Below are 6531 nucleotides of genomic sequence, written 5' to 3'. Positions count from 1 at the left end.
CCTAATTCCCATATCTTTGCCTGAGAACTGTTTGATTTCAAAATTATACTTTGGAGGGAGGGGGTTTACATTCTCCATTTCAAAGAGAAGCTCCTGCCTTTCTTAGCAGACGCCTGTCCTCCAAACTAGGACAATTTTGTATAGTAATTTTACTATTATTTACTGCTATAATTAGCAATATTTTCTCTGTCTGCTGAATGGAGGCAGGGTGCAGGGTGTTGATACTGCAATCTGACTCATGATACCTCTCATTTCACACAGCCTGCTTTTCTGTCCTGTCATGATGTCTGGTGAGCAGGTACAAGAGAGAAAGATGAGAGATGCCTAAAACATTTTCCAAAGCTTTTTCATTGGGGGTCTGCAAATGGTTATGTATGGGTCTTCATCTTCCTCTCTTGAGTAAATTTCTTTGGTAAATTTGAATTGTGGAAAATAATATGTTAAGAATAGCTTTGCCTGGCTGTTCAACACAGTGGTTCCTGCTAGCTCATGCCAACCTTACACTCCCTGTGACATCATGTTGAAGAAGGTACTAGCTACCAGTGCTTAGGTGAAACATCTCATGTAGGAGAGGTGAATTAATAAATAAACCGAGACTGGAAGTGACACAGCTCTGAGCTGATTGCTGATGAACAGCCTGCAAAAGTGCAAAAGTAATTCTACCTAGTTTTTCAAACTCTTCCATGGTAAACAAAACAAATAAGCCCATCACAGAAAAAGCTGATTCAGTTATTTGTATCTTTGTTCACCACAATAAAACACAGGACAATCTCCACGCTGGCATCCTTCCAGACGGAAGCTACGCAGAGTTGCTGCCTTGGACTGAAACATACATAGAACAGTAGAGAAAATGAAGAATAACAAATTGCTAGGACCTAGACACTTTCAAAAATCAGCTCATTTAACAACTCTTAAAGGAAATACTTGAATGGTTGTCCATGCTTGCAACTTCCCCTTCAAAACCCTTTGGCTCTCACAGCACTGGAAAACAATTGATAGGACCATTTTTCAAAAAGGGTTCCAACAGGGATCTGAGGAACGACAGACTGTTATGTTCATACAGGACACTTCCACAAGATTTAAAATAAAGAATAAAATTAGAGGGTACATGGATAACTATGACTCTGTGAGAAAGTCAACATGAATTTTGTGAGGGCAAATCACACCTCACTACCCACTTAAACTGAGAGGAACAGCATAAGGGGTTACAGGAAATCCTGTCTACCTAGAGTTCCTAAGGCATTTGAATCCACTGATGAAGGTTTTTTTAGGCTTTCAGAGTGGTCACAGAATAAGACTGCATGGATATCTGGAGAGTTGATTAAATAATACAAAATTAAAAGTTGTAGTAAATGGTCGATGTGCATATATGATTATATAGAGAGTACAGAGTGTGCATATAGATATACATATATACAAATGCCACACAGATCCTAAGATGCAGTGTAGGTGCAATTCTGAGTTGAACACTGATGGTCTGAGTGCTACAGCCCAACAATCTACCGTGACACGGCTTCAGCCTTCTGTAGGTATCTGCTTCCACAAAGGTGGTTCTTCATGGCCCCACTTTTCCTGGCAGCCTAAGCCAAGGTCTCTGCCATGACATTTTTGCCCTTAATGTTGAATTTTGCCCCTTATTGGTGTTGCCAGTATTTATCACAGAAAAACCAATCTCCTGAATTTGAACACTTGGTGTCAAAGACAACTCTCCCCAGGGACCCACCCACATGTTCTGCACCCAGCTTGAGATGCAGAGAGGGCTGCACTGCACTGCAGTGGTTAATGCATCCACTGCCCTGGGCAAATGGGGTCAGTCAGGCTGCACGGCTCTGGCTGCATGCCATGGACTGACTGAGCTGGCATTTAAGTTTTAGTCTGAGGGTGAACAAATTTCATCATTGTTTTAAGTTCCCTGCTTGGAATTCCTACTTGATAATCCAGTCTTTTCATGAGCACCCCTACACAGACAATATGTTAAATCTCCCATTATCATGGTGGTACAAACAAACAAAATATTTTTTTCTTATGATTATGTAAATATTTGAAATATGCATATGTATATTTAAATGAGGTAAAGTATAGGTAAAGCAAAAAGCATCATGTCAAGCTAATATGAGTCTAAATTGATTCTCAAAGGACTATAAAATTCCACACCATTGATGGTGCAACCACTAATAGCTAGGACTGGTAATATACTAATCACTCTGGCTCTAGAAGACCAGGCTGGTATTTTAATCACACAAACACTAATTGCCTGGCCTTGCTGGCATTAAAATTGTTATGGCACTAATGGCCTGAGCAAGATGGATTTTAATCATCCTGGATCACAGCCTAGAAATGTTAATTTATAACATTTTTTCTTTTTATCTAGGTTAACAAGAGGTCTACTGCAGATATGATCAATTACAAAATGCAGAAATCACAATTTCAACCTAAAACAGAAGTAAACCAAGTGTCTTGGCACTTACAGTACTGGAGAATTTTCAGTTAGGTCACCTCTTCCTCATATTTTGTCTTTTTAAAAAACGTTTTTCTTTGCAGTGGCTTTAAACCACATGTGAGTCACTTGAGACAGCTGAACCAGGTTGTGCTGAAGAGTTTGCTGTTCCAAATATTACAGTGATCTTACTACAAGGTCCAGATAATGCAGTTCCATATATTTAACCTTAGAGGATTAAAACCTGGTCACTATTGTTGATACTTAAAAAAATTATTTCAGGTTGTCAACAATTCAGTTTATCTTCAAATGTCACTGATTAGTTACATTATATATTCACCAGCTTCAAAGACCCCACTGAATCTTTGCTGTTACATAGTGCAGGTCTCTTACATATGGAATTTGTAGGAAGGTTTTATGGCTAAATTTCATTTTTATTCTGTTTAATCGGAGGTTGGCTGTGCTGGGGGCTGGGGAGAAGAATTAAGCAAACATTGCCAGTCCTCCTCCTATAGCAGAGGAGTGTGACCTTGCAATGCCTGGGAAAAATCCAATAAAATTGTGGAGGAAATAGAGCTCACTATTAAAAAATAATTTAGATTTAGATTTTGTGTTTTGATTCATATTTCTCAGAGTAGTTGGGCCAGGTGTTATGAGATTTTCCACAGTTAGAGCAGTCAGAGCTCTCTTGTACCTTCTGAACTGGGTCTGTTACCTAGGTGCTGTACCCTGCCACTCGAAGACTTCAGCTCCCCTCATTATGGGGGTGGCTGTGGGCTGCATCTGGATGATGAAACCATTGCTTGTTCTGGCATGTGGCATTGGCCCTTTACATGGCAGGGTGAGTGAGGTGTTTTTGGCTGCCTCCAGCCCAGTCTGCCCAGTGGGAACCCAGCTCTGCGCATTCTGCCACGGCCACAGTGAATGCCCAGGAGGCACTGGGGGATGTGACTTAGTGCCTCTCCCTTCACGGACAACACAGAGAGGCTGCTAATGCTGACGGTGCTGTGTGAGAGGAGGTGTCCCATTTAAGGAGGAGGGAAGTTAAAATTAAGAGGAAGAGAAATAAGAAAAATGTTTCTGAAAGAGGAGGCAGGTGAATTTTGCAAGGTGTCAGCTCTGCAAGCCACCAATTTGAGTAGCCAGCTGCACTTCACCCACGTCATAAAAGTCATACCAAACTCAGCAGCAGTGGCAATGAGCCTTGTAATTTTACTTGATTTTCACAGCTGGGATGCTGAATGCATCAATCAAATACTTATTTTTGCCTTTGTTTTAAAATGTCCCTGGAGGGCAAATTTGCCCTTCACCTGCTTCCCACTTGGGAAGCCCAGCTGCTTTTTCAGGCTCAGTTTTCAGACACAGAGCTATCCTCAGCTGACGTTCTTCTATAAGAAGATTGCTAATAATGCTAGTCGTTCACATTCTATTTTCACTCTAGGAATGGAATTTCAGAGGAGGGCTCTTTATTCCTGCTGCTTAAAAAGGATTTGAGCACTTTGTGACAGTGTGCTTTTAAAGCATTTTTATTTTGATGTCCAGTCCCCTGTTGTCTCCTATCCTTGCGATGTTTCCTGTGTTATCTGTGGCTTCATTCCCACCCCTCTATATGGATTTTTTTTTACATTCAGAATGTGACATTGATAAACAGGGTTGATGCCATGCCACTGGCCTATGTGGCCAGCATAGCCACGGGCAGTTGCAGCCGACACGCGTGCCCTGCTCAGGAAGGTCGTTCTCAGAGTGCCACTGCACTGGGGCCAGCAGTGAAACTTGGGAGCAACATGACAGCTGTGTGAGATCACTGTGCTGCAGGAGCTTATCCAGCAGGGCAATGTTTTGGAGACTGGCACTACATGTTTTCCTGGCTAAACAATCTGCTCTGCCTGGTTACAATGTCCTTTTGTTTACTCAAACTCAGAAAGGATTTCTTACTGTTTCTGTGGTTAAAGCTGAGATGTGACGACCAGAAAAATGTGTTTTCTTTGATCTCTATGCAACAAAAAGCAATATTGTAGGGACAGTGCTGTTGTTTACTTATGCTCAGTTCCTCTTGACCTTACATCAGGACTCCAAATATAATTATGTTGTCCTCCTCTGGTAAATTGCTTATGATAACACAAATAATTTCGCTTACTATCAGATGTACTTTTAATATGAAACAGACTTATTTTCCTTGGAAAAATAATATTTTCTTTTATACAGACCAGCAATAGCCTCTTAGTGTTTGCGGTGTTACTCTAACATTCAATATGAGAGAAGTCAGCCTCAGCTCCTTGGCAGGAAAATAGGTTTTTCTAACCAAAAGAGAGTTGCAGTAACTAGCAGAGTTGTAGTAAACTCCAAGAGTTGTCTAAGGAGGACATTAGCACTTTGTGTTTGTTTTCTCTGCCTCTGCTGTCATTACCCTATAGAGATTTCTAGTGCCTCACCTGTGCAGTTCAGGACACCAGAGGGGAAAGAGAGCTAAAGACTCCCTAGAAATCCCTAACTTCATCCTCTGAGCCAGTCCTGAAGCTCTTGTGAAGTGCTGTGTTAGTCCAGCATTTTAAATGAAGACTGACAGGTTGGAACGATGTGCTTCTGGCAGGAGGCTACTGGATCAAGGGGAGGGGCAGCATTCTACACTGTGGAATTCAAAGAAATGCAACTGGCAAGATTAGAAGGGCTCTCAGAGGAAAGGTTTCTTGATTTTCCTGGAGGACAACCTGACAGGTTAGCATGAGTGACCGAGGGGAGAGAATGAAAAATCATAGAAATGCCTTAAATGCTGAGTTCTGCTTTATGCAGTTGATCACATGGATAGGAATATGAATGCGAAGTTAATAAGGAGACAATTTTGAAAATCTGGAAGTGCTAACAGCTACCTGTGCCAGCTTGGAAAAGTGTAATTAAGCTTGGGATGCTACTGGTAGCCCACAGACTCCTGATTCTAGAGGTAATCAGCACTGACAAAATTAATTTCAGGAAGTTCGAAAGAAGAATGTGAGCATGCTATGTTAGCAAAACAGAGGCAGAAGAGTAAAGATTTGTAAAACTGCTATATATAGAGAAGTTTTAGCAGGAGACTTCTTCAAATTGCGAATGTTTAAAATGCAAATATTCTTTGACACAGAAGGAGAGTTGAAGAGTGACATCAATAAGCAGAAAACCTATTATTTCTATTGTATAAGCTGAAGAAAATGCAAAAAGTGAAGAAATAAAGCAGCAAAATGTCAAGAAAATTTTGAATTAAACACAACCAATCACAAAATTTGATCTGTTACAGGAAACAGTTCAAATACATGTTATGCCTTGAGTAATATCTCTTCAAATCATGTTATTTTGGCCTTCCATCTTGGTATCCTTCCACAACTATTTGACTGCCCCGCGCCTGGAGCTTGTATTGTGCTCCTGAAACCTGAGGTTAGTTAGGACAATATCTCTTTAAAACAAACCCCACACAGACAAAGAAAGAAAAAACCCAGGCTAGGAAGGGGGAGCTAAAGCCTCTGCTGCATTGAGCTGTTTGGATACATCGGCTGCAGCAGTGGTCACGCATCCCTCCGCAGCCTGCTGATTTTGCAAAAGAAGAGGCAAAGGATCATTTGGCAATCCAGATGCTGTCAAACACAAGCAATCAATGGAAGGAATGGCAGACAATGAGCAGACAAGCATGTGGAAGCAGCTTACGAAGAAATAGTTAATGCCGAGCTTTGTCCCGGCTGATGCTGTAATGTAAGTACGAGCTCAACAGCAGATCCCGTGGTCACTGCAGTTGTTTGTGCGAGATGTTAATGGGTGTCCTGGTGCTTTTTGCAGGTGGGGAAAGCATTCATAGTGTATTTAAGCAAATAACTCTATTGTCTGTGTCTCTACAGGATTTTTGAGTGACTCACAGGCTGCAGTGTGTTGGTAGGGTGGGTGAAGAGTAGGACTGTGCACATGAGCTTATTCTCCTTTCCCGAAGGCTTATCTAGGCTCTGCTCTATAGATGTGCTAGCAGATTGCTGCAGCACCACCCTCCCTATGCAAAGGCCTCTCGCTGAATTTTAGCTCTGCCTTCAAGCACAGGGATGCACAATACGTTTTTCACACTCCATAAAATTATTTCT

General features: G+C 41.5%; 1 protein-coding gene across 1 annotated transcript in view; it reads left to right on the top strand.

The window, feature by feature from the left end:
* Positions 1-5899: 5899 nt before the first annotated feature.
* Positions 5900-6531, top strand: part of LOC116992250 (sacsin-like) — a 42183-nt gene continuing 41551 nt past the window's right edge. The window contains exon 1 of the mRNA XM_033051707.1: positions 5900-6154. The gene's annotated coding sequence lies outside the window, so the exon portion shown is untranslated. The remainder of the gene's footprint in view (positions 6155-6531) is intronic.

The sequence above is a fragment of the Catharus ustulatus genome, chromosome 2 (genome assembly GCF_009819885.2).
Source record: "Catharus ustulatus isolate bCatUst1 chromosome 2, bCatUst1.pri.v2, whole genome shotgun sequence".
Classification (NCBI taxonomy): domain Eukaryota; kingdom Metazoa; phylum Chordata; class Aves; order Passeriformes; family Turdidae; genus Catharus; species Catharus ustulatus.
Note: the sequence above shows the minus strand (reverse complement) of the source record. Positions and strands in the feature narration are given on the sequence as shown.